Here is an 18,533-nt window from a genome sequence, read left to right as displayed (position 1 = left end):
AATGTAACCATACTGTTAAGAAAAGTCTAATATGAAAGAGAGTGACAAAAATACACCCAGAGAGCTTAAGAGAAAATGGAAGAGGTTATAAGCAATCAGAAGCAACAGAACTTCAAAATGAATAACAGGCACAAGAAAGCATGGGTACATTAAATTACTTGCATTGGTCGAGGACAATTACAACCATTATGAATTATAATCATGCATTGTTACTATTATAAGTAAAAGAGAGTAAGAGGATATAACTATATTGAGAGGAAAGGAAAGTGAAGGAATATTGTAAAAGCTAAATTGTCTACATCATAATAAAACCCATATAACATCTAAAATTGATAAATCAATATTTCACAAGTAGAAGTACAGACATGTGCAGTATAATAACATTTTAATCAATGATAGATACAGCTGTAGAACCATAAAATTATAAGGAAGATGAAAAGCCTTTTCCCCTAGCAATGCGGTAGCTTTTGTATTGTCACAGCACAATGCATTTTTCACATGCTCTGATGTTGTTGGCACAAACCAAACCTACTGTGCTGCCATTTGTATACAATCACAGCAATACCATTATGTTCAGTGCTTGACAATGACTATCAATGGTATGCTATTGATTTACATATTGACTATACTAAACTCCACCTTTCATCATTATTTTAGAATATACAACGAGTTATTAAAGACAAACATGTATTGTAAAACAGTATGCCGAATTGGACTGGTAAGTGTCTTATACATATTGTGTTTATTGTGTCTCTTGATTGCATCACTTTCTCTCATACTTGGTTTAATTTCATGTAGTGCTCTGCTTGCCGTAGTCCCTAAGCACACAAACTCAACTGCTGATATTGCCAGTCAGGTATATAGGGGCGGGGCATGGATTGTATCAAAGGATCAACCTGGAAACAAAATTAAAAGATAAGACTACAAAGGTGGAAGATTAGTTGCGGACATCACCCCTGAATCAGACATATCTCATCCCACCCTAGCTACAGTCTTGAAAAACAAGAAGAAATTGATGAGAACTATTAAAGATCTGCTTTGTTGGAGGAGTAGGATTAATGGGAATCTGTTAGATATGGAAAAATGTAATCACCTGAATTAAAGACCAGACGCTGAAGCATTTCAGTCTCAGTACCATTACTAGCATGTCCAAAACCTTGAAACCAAAGGCTGAGCTTGACTCTGGTACTGAATGCAAGCTTTGGGTGGTAAAAAGCAGCTCAAGAACCATTACTGATTACACAATATGAAAGTCAGAAATTAGTCTGCAGGTGCTGACATGAAGGCAGCTGAAGAATTTTTGGAAACTCTAGATAAGTTGATTGTGGGGGGAAATTACCTGCAAAGAAAATCTTCATTAGAGATGAAACCCTACTATTCTGGAAATAGATGCCTGAATGGCATGAAAAGACCAATTCTATTTTTAGTTGTGCAGTTTTTTTTTGAGGAACGTTTATACTTCCTTACCCTATGATCCAGCAATACTACTCTTGACCATGTATCCTAAAGATTGCAAGTCAGGATACAATGAAGTCACCTATACATTCATGTTCATTATTGCATTATTCACCATAACCAAGCAACAGAAACAACCCAGAGGCCCTATAAACAATGAATGGATCAAGAATAGGGGTGGGTTGTGTACGTATACCATATGCATACACAATATATATAATACCTGTACACATATACATATACACAAACAATTGGATTTTATTCACCCATCAGGAAGAATAATATTATACAATTTTCAGACAAATGGATGAACTTGGATAAAAGTTATTTTGAGTGAAGTAAGTCAGATTTGGAAAGAAAAAGGGTACATATTTTCTGTCATTATGTAGAAGTTAGATCTAAAATAGAAACATATACAAGAACATACACAGGGCCATGTGTATGTGTGTGTATATGATCAAACTGACTATAATATGCAAACTGAGTATAGTATGGTAAGTGCAGAGTTGAATTTGCATGGTGTAGCCTCTTTGAATAATTAAAAAACAATTCCACAAAATGTATAGCATGAAACTGAACCATATCTTGTCTGAAGGGAGTCTGAATAGGAGTTAAGGGCAGGGGCCAGACAAATGGAGAGTAAAATTATCAGTGAATATAGTCACAATACTCAATGTACATAAGTGAAAATGCAACTAGAAGACTTGAGGGTACAGCTAGGATTGGGATAGATTTGGGTGGAAAATAATGGAAGGAGTGACACTGACAAAGATGCACTATTAGAAGCCAGGCACTGGTGGCTCACACCTGTAATCCTAGCTACTCAGAAGGCTGAGATCTGAGGATTGCAGTTCGAATCCAGCCTTGAGACTCTTATCTTCACTAAGTCACCAAGAAAAAAAAAGCTAGAAATGGAGCTGTGGAGTGGTAGAGTGCTAGCCTTGAGCACAAAAGCTTAGGGACAATGCCAAGTCCCAGAGTTCTAGCCCCAGAACCAGCAAAAAAAAAAAATAATAATAAAATAAGGAAGAGAAAAGATTCATTGTTATGCATTAATTAGTATATTGAATTGAAACTCCTTTGTACAATTATTTGAACAAACTAAAATTTTTTTAAAGAGTCCAAATCCACACCATGTTTCAAGGATTTTAATGACAGAATAAGAATCTTCCCTGGGGACTGTGTTTCAGACTACAAATTGAAAGCATACAAATTGAGATCTAGCACAGTGAAAACCTAGGGCTTAAAGTATGAACAAGCACACACTGCAGTGGATGGGGGAACAATACAGGTCATAGATTGTTCTCCCCTTTCAAGAAGAACATACCTTTCACGATTTTGCTTATTGTTGATAAAGTCCCCCAAACATATCTTCCTTTCAGTAATGATCTTCATCACAATTTTAAAATGCTGTTTCTCAGTCCAAATACCACTTCTTTGAGGCGAATATTGAATCAAGAGCTTTTAAAGCCTCTTACTTTAGGAGTACCACTTCTCATGTTATTTGCTGCAAGTGAGAAGACATTGAAAAGGCTTGGGTGTCATCCTGGAAGAATTGTATCTACGACTGCATGCAAGACTTTACTTGGGATTAGGGTTGATGGTCACCAAGGAGTGTATGAATGGCATCTGGGAGAAGAGGAATCTCAGGAGAATCATACATGACTTCAAAGAATTTTCCAAGTTGTAAAATCAACAAGGCCATAGTTAACATGTCAAATGACTTTAACCAGGGTGTAGAGGTGCATGGAGGAGCTCCTCACTGAGGTAGTTCCATAGGAACTGACTGAAAAGAAGATGCTGGAATTTCAACAGAAATGCACAGCTACGGGAGAAGTAAGAAGAAGAAAAAAAAAGAAGCTGCCAGAAAAGAAAAACAATTCCCAAGAAAATTCATAGTGAAGCGTTTAGCAGATGCTTTCGTGGACCTCAACCAATGCCTTAAAACATTTGAAAACATGGCCCCTCACCTGGAAAGGATTTTACTACTAGCTAGGAAGGTGTGTGGTGCACTGTCTTCTTCCACGCAACTCTATGATGAAGAAGAGAAGCAACGAAACAAACCACATGGACATATTTGTGAAGAACATCTTCTGTCAGATCCTTCACGGGAATCAAGAAGAAGGCATTCCTTCCACAGAAACATGGCCAGCTCTGCATTGCCTGTACAAACGCGTAAGGGGACAAGATTATGATCCCAACCCGGTGTAGGCCTACACTAATGTAGGTGGTCGTGTTTTTATTCTCAACAAACTAAAAGTTGAAACAACAATGTAATAAAAAAACTCACAGAAAATGAGGTATGAGATTTGAAGAAAAAATCATTTTGTACAGCTGAAAATGTGTGGCTTAAGCTAAGTATTATTACAAAAATTCAGTTTTTTAAAAAAATTCCAAACTGATAATGTGATAAAGCTATAAAATGCTAAGGTTCACTTTTCACTGAAAAAAAAAACAAAATATTTTAAATAAACTGAGTTCTTATCATTTCAGTGATAGCAGGTGTTTACAGTATATTATATCCATAATGTTTATGGTAGTAGATAGCAATGTCCCAAGTCTTCGCATGCTGTGGCCGGCCATTCAATCACTGTCTCACTTTGAGCAACTTCCAGTCCTGCAAGCCCCATCCATAACACACACCTTCTACAGATCTGTGCCATACTTTTAATAAATATTTTATATTATACATCTACTGTACTTTTTCTATGTTGAAGTATGTTTATTAATATAAATATTATTGTGTTGTGCATGTTGTAGAGGTTGATAGCTTAAGAGCAAAAGGCTATAGAAGTAGCCTAGATATATAGAGTAGACTTTTCCATATAGGTAGATAGTACACTGTGGCATTCACACATCAAAATTGACTCATGATCACCCATTCAGTGATGCATATTACTTTAAAATATGGGCTCAATGTAAAAATTAATGTCCAAACCACTTGTAAAGAGCTGTGCCCAGAGAGTGGGATTATGTTAGGATGCATACAAAGACAGGTAGTAAGGAGAGTGGTTAAGACAACATAGATTTGTCTCATAAGTCTTCTAATGCTGTTTGGATTTTTAAGTATCTATGTATGACTTTGATAAGGAATGAAAATAAATTTAAAAGAAATAAACTCAAACCAGAGAATCTTAGTTGGCATTGTTTGGTAAGTTTTCTGAATTAGTTTTCAAAGAAAAGAGTGGGGACTTTGAGTGGTGGCTGTGTAAATGGATCAATCCTTCCATTTTTTTAAGAAAAAATTGAAGTTGTAGTCTGATTCTACAGCAGAAGGAACAGGAGGGGAATGTGGGGGCAGTAATTTCTCGAGAAATTTCTGTTTCTACTATAAGAAGGGATAGTAGAAACTATATAGAAATTATGTAGTATACTCTATAGTTTCTATATACTATAGTATACAGTGATATATACTATATATAAAAATGTGTAGTCTAATACACGGTATATCTCTATATATAGTTTCTATAGTAAAAAATGTATATAGTCTAGAAAAAAGCACATCAAGAGTAGCAATAAGAAACATTTTCTTCATTGCCAAGAGGAAAATTGATGGAAAAGGGAAAAAAATGAAAGATATCATGCAGGAGTCTTGATATCTGCACAAACTGTTGCCACCTTTGAAATAGTAGTAATGTAAAAATTAATTAGACAAAAGGGAGCAGAATGGGGAAAAAGTAATAGATCAACCCTCATAGTATCAACATTGCTTAGCCTATTAGGGATGCTATTCCAACAATTTTAACTTAATTTTGATTAAGAGGTTGTAAGAATGAATCTAATGGTTCACATTTTTGCTTTACTTAGAATCTGTTACAGAGTCTACTGTTTAGTGGGATACTCTTAAGTGGTGTTGTATCTGCATAGTAGAGGTTGTTAAGAGTATTTTCAGCTTGCTGTTTCTACATTATCTAAGAAGGGTATCACTTTATGTGCAACTCTTAAAAGAAGTAGTTTGGGGTCGTGCTGAATTTAAATAAACATTGCTTATATTCAATTTTTATGCCAAGTAACTGTTTTATTTTAATCCTGCTTTAGAGAAGATAAAATTGTTCTACATCTCTTCTAATGTAGGACTGCAGTGAATAACAACTTCTTTTCTTTTTTTATTGTCAAGGTGTACAGGGGTTAAAGTTATATAAGTAAGGTAATAAGTACATTTCTTGTCAAACTTGTTACCCCTTCCCTCAGTTTTCTCCTACTTTTCCTCCCCTCCTACCCATCCCTAAGTTGTATAAATCATTTCCAACATATTGTCCTGTGTATATCGCAGTTGCATTGGTTCCCCCAACCCTTGTCCTCTGTCTCACATTCTGTTGTTTCCCATCCCTTCCCTAATTCAAATAAATGTATATACAATACCAGCGTATCAAAATTAAATGCAGTGACAACAGGGGTTATACCACAGGGGGAAGAACATACAAAAGAAACAAAGAATCACACAGTACAATAAAAACAACAACAACAAAGAAAAAACTCTTGTGTCCATGTCTTGGAGTTCATTTCATTTAGCATCATCTTGTATGATCATATGTACATAGTTATTGAGCTATTCTGCTCACCTGCTAAGATTATCCTAGATGTATACTAATTGTTGCAAATAAGGATCTATGTTTCTTTGGGCCTGGCTTACTTCACTTAGTATGATTTTTTTCCCCAAGTCTTTCCATTTCCTTACACATGGGTGATGTCATTCTTTCTGATGGAAGCATAGAACTCCTATCTATCTATCTATCATCTATATCACATTTTCTTGATCCATTCATCTACTGAGGGGCATCTGGGTTGGTTCCATATCTTAGCTATAATGAATAATGCTGCAATAAGCATAGTCGTGCTGGTAGCTTTAGTATGGCCTTATTTGTGATCATTTGGGTAAATGCCTAGAAGTAGGATTGCTGGGTCATAGGGGAGCTCTATGTGTAGTCTTTTGAGGAACCTCCATACTGCTTTCCAGAGTGGTATATTCAATTTAAAAAAGAAAAGAAATATTTTCTCCGTCTTGTGCCTGGATGGCCTCCATGCTGTGGGGAAAGTTCGGATGCTAGCTCCTTTGGGTTCTGAGGAGTAGGTCATCTTCCTGATCCATGTCATCCCACACCTCTTTTCCCTGCCTCCACTTCTCCTTCTTCTTTCCTCCTCCCTTTCTCCTCTTCTACCATATTTCTGCTGCTGCAACTTTGACCAGTACTCATCTTAACATGAGCAGAAAGGTTTCTTTTTAAAGTATACCTTCTGAAATAAATAAGTGAATGAACTGGTCAAAATTTCTCTCTTGAAGCAAACAAAAAGAATTTAAGCACATGAAGACCCAAAACACTTTTTTTACTTGCATGATAATTTGTGTTGATTTGGGTCCGAGTGCCAATGATTCCTAATGCTAAAAGAAAATTCCACATTCATGATTAAGGGAAGAAAAATGATCAAGAATATTTTCTTGCTGGCTGTGGTTAAGGAATATAGAGTTAAGTATTCTACTGGTCAGAGACTAAATTTCCTGTTGGTTGCCATATGTTTGGACTTCATCAATGGATGTAGTATATTTTACAGCTGATGACCTGTGAGGAGGGATAAAAGTTTCAGATCTCTCTTCTTGACTTCTTTTTTTTTTTATTGTGAAAATACTGTACAGAGGGGTTACGATTACATGGGCAAGATAATGAGTACATTTCTTATCAAGTATTGTAGCCTGCTCCTTTGTTTCCCCTTCCTATCCCTTCCACCCCCACCACCCAACCCTCCCCCCCCCCACCAAAGTTGTAAAGTTCATTTTCGACATAACGACTTATAAGATACGTATTCAAATGGTTTTTTCCTTTCTCTTCTTGACTTCTAAAACCTCTTTTGGGTATTAATGTTAATTAGTTAATGTCTTAATCCTTGTTCTACCTTGCAGAGAACAGACTTTCCCAACAGTTTTAAATGTCAGTTTTAAATTACACACTGCAATTCTTGAGAAACATCTCCCACTATTTTAATAGAGATGTTTTATACTTTTTTGAATAACAAACATGCTTTTCTTTTTTTTTCTTTTTTTCTTTTTTGGCAAGTCGTGAGACTTGAACTCTGGGATCTGTCCTTGCTCAAGTCTAGTGCTCCATCACTTTGAGCCACAGCTCCACTTCCAGTTTTCTGGTGGTTAACTGGAAATAAGAGTCTCACATATTTTACTGACCAGACTGTCTTTGAACTGCGATCCTCAGATCTCAGCCTCCTGAGTAGCTAACAGTATGTGAGCCACAAGTGTCCAGCATGTTTTTGTTTGCATTTGACAAAATGAAATAGCCATTATATTAGGATGAGAGCAATTAGTAAAGAAATGGTAATATGAATTTAAAACATTGTCTTCTAATATTTAAAATAACTAATATTTTATTATTTTGCATGTATTTTAGCCTCTCTTTCTCTCTCTATCTCTCCTTCTCTCCATCCCTCCCTTCTCCTCTCACCCTCCCACTTTCCTACCTGAGTTTTACAGAATCAGTCAAATTCTCTTCTTTTCTTCCCTCTTTACCCTGGTCCCCAGTTTGGGTGTAGTCTCATTACTCATTGTATTCAGTATTTCTTGTACTGAGTGTGTACTTACTTATAGCAGCAAGTCAGCTTGTAGTTGGTTGAGCAAGCAGGTCTTTGCTGCACTCTTTGTAGGCCCCATGTGCCTGGTAGATAGCTATAGGAAAAACTATGACAGCTCCACTATCAAGGAGGTGGCTGTTGCTAAGCAACAGAAAAGCAGGCAGGATGCCTTGTTCTTGGGTCTTGGCAGTGTACTAGGAATAAAGGCCTGCCAATCACTTCTTGTCCTCAGGAGACCATTTAACATGCAGGTGCAGGGTGAGCTTTGAATGCAGAGATCCAGGAAGTCCTAGCTTCAACTCTCCCCCGATAATGGGAGCCCTCTGCCTCAGTAACCATCTTGCCTTTCCATCCCTTCTTCTTTCCTTCTGATATACTTTTTGTTCCTAAACTTTGGCTTCTCAATGGTATCACTTGGTGTCCCTGCCTTACTCTTGAGATGCTCTTAGACTCTAGTCTTAACTTTAGCCTTGGACAGATAGTTCAGTATTGGCAGCTGTACCTTCCAGTTGTTGCCTTCTCTAGTTTCACCACCACTGTGTCCCCACATGTTTGGAGTGTCCTATATATTCCCTGGCCTGTGGTGGACAATGACCATTTCTTGGATCTTTCCTAAGTTCTAGCCCAGGGTTTTCCTTGGCCAACTTGAAGAGATCAATACTAGGATCTTGTCATCTCTTCTCCTTCCACCTGCCACCCTTTCCTCACATACACCACACATCCTGAGGAATGATGGAACTGTCTACTTTTTCCTGGATGTGATGTCTTTATCTTGATCCTTTGTTCAAATCATGCAGGCCTCTCTATTTCTTGTAACAGAGCCTAGACCATAGGCCACATTATATGTGAATTATCAGAAGATGTTTTTAATTTACAAAAGGATTTTATTCCTTCGAAAAAGTAGTTGGGTTCTTGTGCCCCCTACACAAAGCCCATCCCATCCAGACTCACAGACAGTACTTTACCTTAACTGGCTCTGTGAGAAGATGGGATTTGAGTAGTCAATAGAAAACCCAGGTTCAAGACTGCGCTTCAGTGTTTGAAAAGAGAATTTCCTTCATTTCTAACAGGGACCAGTGGAATTAGGGGGCGCTGTTAATATGCAAAGAGTTAACTATAGCTTAAAAGTACACTGATCTCTGTTTTTGCCACCTGGAGGGGATGATTGAAGTGTCCAGCTGGTTGGAAGTTAGAGCAGATGCCTACACTGTCATTGTGCTCAGTAGAAAAAGATTTAATTCATTAAATGAAATTTAAATTGACCTTTAAAAATGCTAAAGAAATAGTGAAGTAATATGATCTGTGTTTGTCATAGGAAACTTTCTGTATCATATCTGGAACAGGAAAAATTTGAGACAATACCAAGATGATAAGGGAGAATCAAGAATGGAAAAACCTGCAGGAATTTCTGGCAAGAATTCTCTCTGGGGGACTTGTTCCTTATTCCTCACCTATATACATAAGCATACCATTACACCGTGAGGCTACTGGGGTAACTCAGTAAGTGTACCTGAACAACAAAAGGATCTTTCCTTCCTAGGTTATTTAATTGGAGGGTTGCAAGAATTGAAGCAGCCTTCTTATGCCTGAAAACAAGATGTAAAAACCTAGAACTGTATATCAGCATGTTACACCATTTGGCCATAGAACAGATAAAATTGACTTGAGACGTTGACTCATTTGTTCATTTATTAGTTCAATGAAGGAGAAGAGAAAAGCAGAAAAGAATTAGCATTTCCAAGTGCATACTATTATGTACCCAGCAGTATAGTGCCGAGGTTCCTCAGGAAAACAGACTACGTATGGTTCAAGACTGGATTATGTAGTCAGCAGGGTTGTGATGATAAATTTAGCATAATATGGAGTCAGAAACTAAAGGGCTACTTTGGCACTTGGGATTTCCCAAGAAAGTCCAGTCTTACCAATAAAGTAGATTTTTCTTCCCTTACCAAATGCTGTGGAAGCATCAGAATAGAACTAGTAACTTGTTTTTTATATGCACATGAAAATTAGTCATTTTGATTTAGTATGAATCACAATATGAATGGAAAACTGAAGGCAACATTGAGAAGAGAATATTCTGAGGCAGAAAACTCAACAGTTTGTAAGATGAGCCAAGCTCTTCACATAACATTAAGTGCAACTGGGTGTTTAGTTGGTTAAACACTCATGGTTAAACTCCCTGGGTTTAATTGATGTGTTCTATCTTAGAAAATTGTTATTTTTTGTTATCATCAAAGAAACAGTATCACCCACATTATTCAAAATATCACATTATGCCGACAAGACCACAGAACAATAATATAATCAGGAATGAGCACTGTTCTATCTAACAAAAAAATAAAGCCAAACTGTAATTAACAAATGATGACTCAAGTGGACTATGATTTTTCTATGCTTGTGTGATTTGAGGGTACTACAAATGCAATCATTTTTACTTCTCTAAATTGATAGCTCTGTGCTTCCTAGAATTGTTCTCTAAATAAAAGTCCACAGCACTCTTGACTAAAGTGGCAAGATAACCCAAGAGAATCATTAAATCTGTTTTAGTGAGGCTTTTCCAGAGACAACAGAATATAGAATATAGATTATAGATGGATAGAGAGAGATAGAGATGATAAAGATAAAGAGAGAGATGAGAGATTAGCTAATATGATTATGGAATCTGTTGCCATCTAAAAGCTGAGGGCTCAGAGAAGCTGTTGGTGTATATATAGCCCATTCCACAGACCTGAGAAACAGAGAACCGATGGCGTAAGTCTGAAAGTCTTAGAACCAGGAATGTTAATGTTCCAGAGGAGGAGAAGATGTCAAAGCTTTAAGCAGAAAACAAGTTCAATTTTCCTTCATTTCCATTGTTCTGTTTCGGTCTTCAGTAGATGATAAATGATGTTCACCCATACTGATGAATATAATCTGCTTTACTCAGCCTATATGTTCAATGCTAATCTTTTATGGCAACACATTACAGAAACACCCAGAAATACTGATTTACCAGTTACCCAGATATTTCTTTTGGGGGAGGCGGGTCTGGTCGTGGGCCTGAACTCTGGGCCTGGGCGCTATCCCTCAGCAATTCAGCTCAAGGCTAGCTCTCTACCACTTGAGCCACAGCGCCACTTCCAGCTTTTTTCTTTTTGCTTATGTGGTGCTGAGGAATCAAACCCAGGGTCTCATGCATGCAAGGCAAGCGCTCTACAACTGAGCCACCTTCCCAGCCCTTACCCAGATATTTCTTATGCTAGTGAAATAAACTGAATCACCACATATGTTTTATGTTTCTAGTATCAAAGCAAAAGTATGATATACATTATCCCCAATTTTTTTTGTCATCTCAACTCATTTTCTAATGATACAATACAAAATAGGGAGGTTGAACTTTACCTTGCCCAAGGAAGGTGTGTAGATAATTTTGTTCAGGGCTGGGAAGGTGGCTCAGTGGTAGAGCGCTTGCCTTGCATGCATGAGGCCCTGGGTTCGATTCCTCAGCACCACATAAGCAAAAAGAAAAAAGCCCGAAGTGACGCTGTGGCTCAAGTGGTAGAGCGCTAGCCTTGAGCTGAAGAGCTCAGTGACAGCGCCCAGGCCCAGAGTTCAGGCCCCATGACCGGACTCCTCCCCCCAAAAAAGATAATTTTGTTCAATAAAAATAGGCTAAAAGTAGAATTGTCTAGGCAAAAAGTGACCATTTTATCAATACAGCACATGACCTCCATCCCCTCAGATCTTTTAGGTTGTCTGGGAAGCATTTCTTCCTGAAATAAACTCCATATTCTTAATTCTGGTAGCAATCTCAAGTGCAGTTACTAACTTGGCATGCTCCATAGAGGTCCATCGCTGAAGGCTAAGTGAGGCCATTGTATTGCTATATTAGCAATGACAGCAATAGCTGTAGAGGTGTCATAGGTTTGCGCAGATCGCTCTGATAACCCCAATGTAAGCAGAGCACCAATTTGAAAGCCAATACCAATTTGCAGTCTTGGGGCTCCACTACTTAGAAGCAGTAGAGATCTCTAGGCTAATGTTGGCTCAGAGGATACATTTGTTTGCAAACTGTAGCTGCCTCCTGAATTCACCTATAAATAAATGTAGGCAACTGGATGGGTGGAAAGTAAAGTACTAAAATAGGTAGAGCTGAAGCATAAAAACACTTTTAATTACTATTTATACAACCCTATTTTATTTGTAGACTGGTGTAACACAGGGAAGCACGGACTGAGTAATTTTTAAGCCTGAAAACACATTTAGTCACTATCAAGATGAGGAGGAAAAAATAGAAGTTTCCATCACTCCTGAGCATTCATATATTGCCCATGAGCAAAACAGCCACTTTCTCTTCATATGTATGTGTGTAGAATTTTTGGAAGAATTCTCTAGAAAAAAAATACAAAATTCTATGGTTTAATTACAAGATTTAGAAAATTTGACCATATATTCCTATATTTACCTATCTGAAATGCATATATTTTTATTTAGAAAAAGGAAATGGTTAAGCAGGTAATATATTGCCTAAGTTAAGCTAGGTTTTTGACACTATTATTATAACTAATGTGCATTTATTTTTATAATATTCAGATGAAGAAAAGAATCTTTTAATTGGTTTTTTAAAATATAGTCAATCTGAGCTGAGCACCAGTGAATCACACCTGTAATCCTAGCCATTCAGGAGGCTGGTTGGAAACTAGCCCAGGTAGGAAAGTCCCTGAGACTCCTATCTCCGATTAACCACCAAAAAGCTGGAAGTGGAGCTGTGGCTCAAGAGAAAAGAGCATTAGTCTTGAGCAAAGTAGCTCAGTACCCAGGCCCTTCCTCCCTCCTCCCCTCTCTTTCTCTCTCTCACACAATTTGATGTGTAACACCAATTTACGTGGTAGGACATTCATTCTCGCTCAAGCATTAGAAGACCATTACCTCACCCTCTGACAGTACAAATGTCCTGGAGAGATAATGCAACTGAAAACAATTTACTAGTACCCAAACTATCTGGCAGGAATATTCTGCCACAGAATATTCCTGTGTATTTTTGTAGAAAATTAAAAACAATAATAATGCTGATTTAAAGTCATTCTGCTTTTTTAAAAAAAATCACCACTGCTAGCAATTTTAGACAGCCAGTGATAAAATATTCTGCAGCTTAGTCATAGACAAGATCATTTGCTAAGTATGTTCATATCTTGGATAAAATTTGACACTCCTTTCTACACCCAATTATGAATTCTAAAAATGGCTGCACTTTCATTTACTTTTTAAAATTATCTTTACCTAGTGTATAAAGGGGTTTCAATTCAGCAGTCAGGTTTTGTATTCCGAGTATCTTGATCAGTGTCAACCTTTTCATCCCTCTCTCCTATCTCTCTCAACCCCACCCAACCCCTCTATTTACCATGGCTGCACTTTTATCCTGAAGCTTCTTCAGGAAAAAGTCTACTTTTGCATCAAGGACAAGGAACAAATGTTGAGAGTCTCTCAATGACTACCAGCAAGTTCATCCTTTCAGAGGAGGAAAACTGTAAAGACTATTTTTATTTTAAATAATAAGATAGATAATATACAATATATCATTTTAGAGACAAATTATACATGACAACTAAATACCATGCATAATTTAAAAGTATGAAGATGAATATCACCTCTCCAATCATTGGAGGAGCTCAGGAACAGAAAAGGGGTTACGGCATAGCAGTGTATTTTAGACAACATGGCAGCTAGATGACATCAAATGGCCTTTCCTCCCATGGACACACTTTATTTTTTTCCAAGAATAATTTTTAACCCATTGACATAAACTTTGATTAAAGAATACAGAACATACATTTCTATTTATGAATATTTCCACGAACAATGGAAAGATTTACAAGAAATTAATTTAAAAAAAAAGAGCGAGGCAATGGGGCATGGAGTGAAAGACAGGACATATTAACTCAGAGGTCATAGTAAGACCTTTCAATGTATATAGTTATAGCTGGGAATCTGTGGTACCTTCCTGATGTCCTAGCTACTCAGGAAGTAGAGTCTAGGAAGATTGTAGTTTAAGGCCAGTCCAAACAGAAGTCTTCACAAAGCCTTATTTCAATGGGAAAAAATATCTGAGCATAGCTGCACACCTGTCATCTACAACAAGAAGTGTAAATAGAAGGATTGTTGTTCAGGCTGGTCCATTAAAAAAAAGTCCTACCATACGTTCGATTTACATTTCATCTAGCTTGCATCAGTCAGCGCATGAAGTTTGGGCAAGGATTGTTCAGAAGGGCAGAATAAATTCTGTGGCTTTTGGACACACCCTAGTAAGCATCATTCTCACTTAACTCTATTCAGTACTCCTAGAGAAGTCAGTGCTGGTGGCAAACTAATGTCAATTCCATCAACATCCCATGAGCTTATCGGGAGCCACATCATGGATCCATGGACCCCGGTACAGAAGAGTTGGTGCAGTGAGCCTCATACACAAGCTTTAAGGTGGCAGAGAAACTGGTAAGAGGTAGTGTGGGTCTATCCACATCAACTGCATCACAGATTGCTATGAGATAAAAGATAGGATCCTGAGAATTAACTGAGCACTGTTCCCAGTCACATCTCCACTGAGGAAATTCTGGCAAGGTGGGCATCTGCAGTGGACAGGGAGCACAGCACAGAAACAGGACAAGAGATAGGCCCCAAACATACTCGCTCTAGTTTCTGTAACTAGTCTGCACATCCAAAAGTTTCCACCACTTTCCAATAATAATATTTCATTGTGAATTCATCAATTGCATTCACTGATGGAAGTCAGAGCTCTTTTGAACCAATCAGTTCCCCAAAGTCCCACCTCTGAACATTGTTTCATAAGGAACCGAGCATGAGCCTTTTAAGAACAATTCATTCATAAATAAATATAGAAGAATGTGTATTTGAGGTTCTATGGTTTTCGATTCATGTTTCCAAAGAGTAAGGGAGTGCTGTAACATGGAAAACATTAAGGAGAACTTACATCTATTCCACTTATGGGATGATCACAGGAATCAACAAGTAGCTAGCTCTAGTGAAGACTGGTATTGTGAAGAACGCAGCTCAGCTCAGTGCCAGAGTTGGTTAACCCTTTCAGCAGCAAGAATTCACCAGCACCCCATATTATATAGTTTGTCACTCTGTTTTCTGTGATTAATCCTCCTCTTACTGCTAATGAATCCTTTTTGGATTTTCATTCTTTTTGGTCTTCTACATGTTTATATGTGTTGATGTCTGACAGCTTGTAAATCACAATTTCAGGTCTCCCAAAATTCCTGTTTCATTGGCCTTTCAGATTCAACTCTACTACAGATGGCTTGATTCCATCGGTTTCAGGGAACTATGTGCTGAGAAAATCTTGTATCTGGGCTTTCAAAACTGAATAAGATTGGAGAGAAAGGAGAAATGCACAGAATTCCTTGAATAGGAAAGCAGGCATGAAATTATTTCTGGAGCAGATAGAAGATATGTTCACCAGAGCAGTAGACATCTTGGAGATAAATAAGAAAAATAAACTATGCAAAGTACAGTGACATTGGTTATCTGAACTCTGCACTTAATGGTTTATTAAAGGTTTATTAGCAAAGCACTTATGTAGCCTCTTTATGCTACCTGTAGATAAATTGGCTTCTTTAGACCCTTTATCTTCTTTCACCAAGTAGCTAGTTCTCTCTTCTTTCTAATCTCTGTCCACTTATCCTATCATGGCAATCCAGTGCAAATCCTACTGGCTTAGAAGTTAGAAGTAAGAGGCAGTGTTCATCTATGTGCCATACTATTTCCTATCATCCAACTAAGAAATGACACCAGTAGCTTTCAACCTTATCAGATTAAATCTCATCCTTTTCATACAAAAATTTCTATTTCTCCCCTTATTATCATGAAATAAAATTTATAGTGCAGGTGCTGGAATGTAGCTTAGTGGTAGAGTGCTTGCCTAGCATGCATGAAGCCCTGGGTTCAATTCCTCACATATATAGAAAAATCTGGAAGTGGCTCTGTGGCTCAAGTGGTAGAGTGATAGCCTTGAATACAGAGGCTCAGAGACAGTTCTCAGGCATTGAGTTCAAGCCCCAGGACTTGCAAAAAATAAACAAAATAAAATTTGTGGGTGCTAAAAGCATAACTCCTTGGTAGAGAGCCTGACTAGAAAGGTCAAGCCTTAGTATCTCTAAGAATTAAAATGAAATTTATGTCTAATAATGACATATCTACCTACCTATAATTAATTGTTATAGGCTGAACTATGTCCTGTCTCCTCCCAGAAATTTATACAGAGAAGTCCTAATCCTTCTACTACAGATTGTAACTCTATTTGGAAATTAGCCTTTAAAGAGGTAAAATGAGGTCATTAGAGTGGACAGAAATGTAATGTAACAGATGTCTTTATAAAAAGACGGAATTTGCTGGGTGCTGGTGGCTCATGCTTGTAATCCTAGCTACTCAGGGGCTGAGATCTGAGGATCACGCTTCAAAGCCAGCCTGGGCAGGAAATTCATGAGACTCTTATCTCCAATTAACCACCCACCAGAAAACTGGAAGTGGTGCTGTGGCTCAAATGGTAGAGCCTTGCCTTGAGCTGAAGAACTGAGGGACAGCGCCCAGGCCCAGAGGTCAAGCTCAAAAAAAAAGAGGGAATTTGCACATGCAGTGATACAATACTGTACATGGCACATACCAGGGGAAAAACATCTACAAGTCAGGGAGCCAGAACCAGCCTGTCCCACACTTTTATCTCAGACCACTACCCTCCATAACTATGACAAAATAACTTTGTGGTGCTCCAGCTCTCTGATCTATGGTGCTTTATTATAGCAGTCCTACAAATTAATATATTAGCTGTATGAAGTGACTTCATTGTAATATAAAAGAAGAAATTAGTAAACTATCATTCACATTAAAATATGCACCTCCATATGTAAATATTCAAGGATTACTATATACGTGAGTTCTAATGTTTGTAGTAATACTCTGCAAGCAACATTTGGAAACTACTGTGGTGGCTGTGAATGCAGCCTGGCACAGAGTACAAAGCAAAGCAAACACAAACCTTGAGCAATATTACCTTTGGCAAGTGATTTTCTGAAAGACGGAATAACGCCTGGTGGAGTTCCAAGCAAAACAAACAATCTTCCGCCAGTAAACACATGGCAGTTGCGTTCCTGGAAAATTCAAGAGGTATCTTGAATTTTTTTCTTTTGTAACACAAGGATAGATTCTAGACATAGATAATTACAAATAAGCTTTCCATTTAAGCAAATGTCTTGTAGGACATTTGAAAGTCACACAGTCCTTCATTTTTCTATACTTCTTGAAGGATGTTAAGATATCTAGTATCCTTAAGCCACAGCTCTCACTTTTACAAGGATACCCTGTCATCTTAATACTTCAGAGTGTCCTTATTTCCAAAATACATGCCAAAAAGTAGAGCACCTCCTTTGTTGAGAATCATTGGGATACAAGAAGAGGCAAAAATAAAAGATGTAATTTGTGACTGTCTTTTGTTGTTGGACCACCTGTACCCTACTCCTTGTCTGAATTCTTATCAGAAGAGGTAGAGATCTCAAATCACAAAGCAGGCAAAGTCAAGGCCTCAGTAAGCAACTTCTGCACTGGTTCTAAGCCATGGCCTTTATACTACCCTTTAGCCTTGTGTGTCAAAAGTTCCCTTTTGACTTGAACTTCAGTGTGCTGTAGGTAGTCCATGCTTGGCAAAGTGTGGCAGCTATGGACCTGACTTTTTGTGTGTTCTTTTTTAATTTTTATTATTATGCTCTAACAGAACAAGGGAGTTACATTGTGATAATTAGATAGGTGTGCATGGTATACTTTCAGTAAGTTACCCCCCTCTGTTATCTTCCCTCAACCTCTCTTGAACACCCCCTCTTCCAATTTAAAATTTCATTGAGTATTTTATTATAGTATTTGGATTTCATGAAGCTATCTTTGTGGTGGGGTTTCACCCGCTGTTTGTTTTTGTGTATTTGGAGATTGAATGGGCTGAATACTATTATGATTGTTACAGATCCTGGGAAGTCCCTCCACTCTTACATCTAGAAGGTTGGACATTCATTGTTAGAGAAATTCTTCCTGAAGCTGTGGCTTCTAACTAAAACTGAATTAAGCTCTCTATCTTTGTGATACTCAGCTCTGGTCCCATAGCGTTCTCTTTCAATCTTTCCCATGCTCACTAAGTACTCAAATTGTACTTTGCCTCATGTGCTACAGAAGACTTTTATATGAGCACAACCAATATTTCCCAGAAGCACATCTGCCTTTTATCTTAATATATATTTTTATTGTAAAGATACTGTACAGAGGGGTTACAGTTACATGAGCAAGGCAATGAGTACATTTCTTATTGAGCATTGTTACCCCCTCCTTTCTTTTTACCCAACCATCCCTTTCCTCCCCACTTCCCCGGTTACTCCCTCCTCTCCCTCACCACCACAAAGTTATAAAGTTCGTTTTCAACATACTGTCTTGTACATCTCATTATTACAATGGGTCATCCTATA

Source organism: Dipodomys ordii, unplaced genomic scaffold (genome assembly GCF_000151885.1).
Source record: "Dipodomys ordii isolate 6190 unplaced genomic scaffold, Dord_2.0 Scaffold83, whole genome shotgun sequence".
NCBI lineage: Eukaryota > Metazoa > Chordata > Mammalia > Rodentia > Heteromyidae > Dipodomys > Dipodomys ordii.
Note: the sequence above shows the minus strand (reverse complement) of the source record.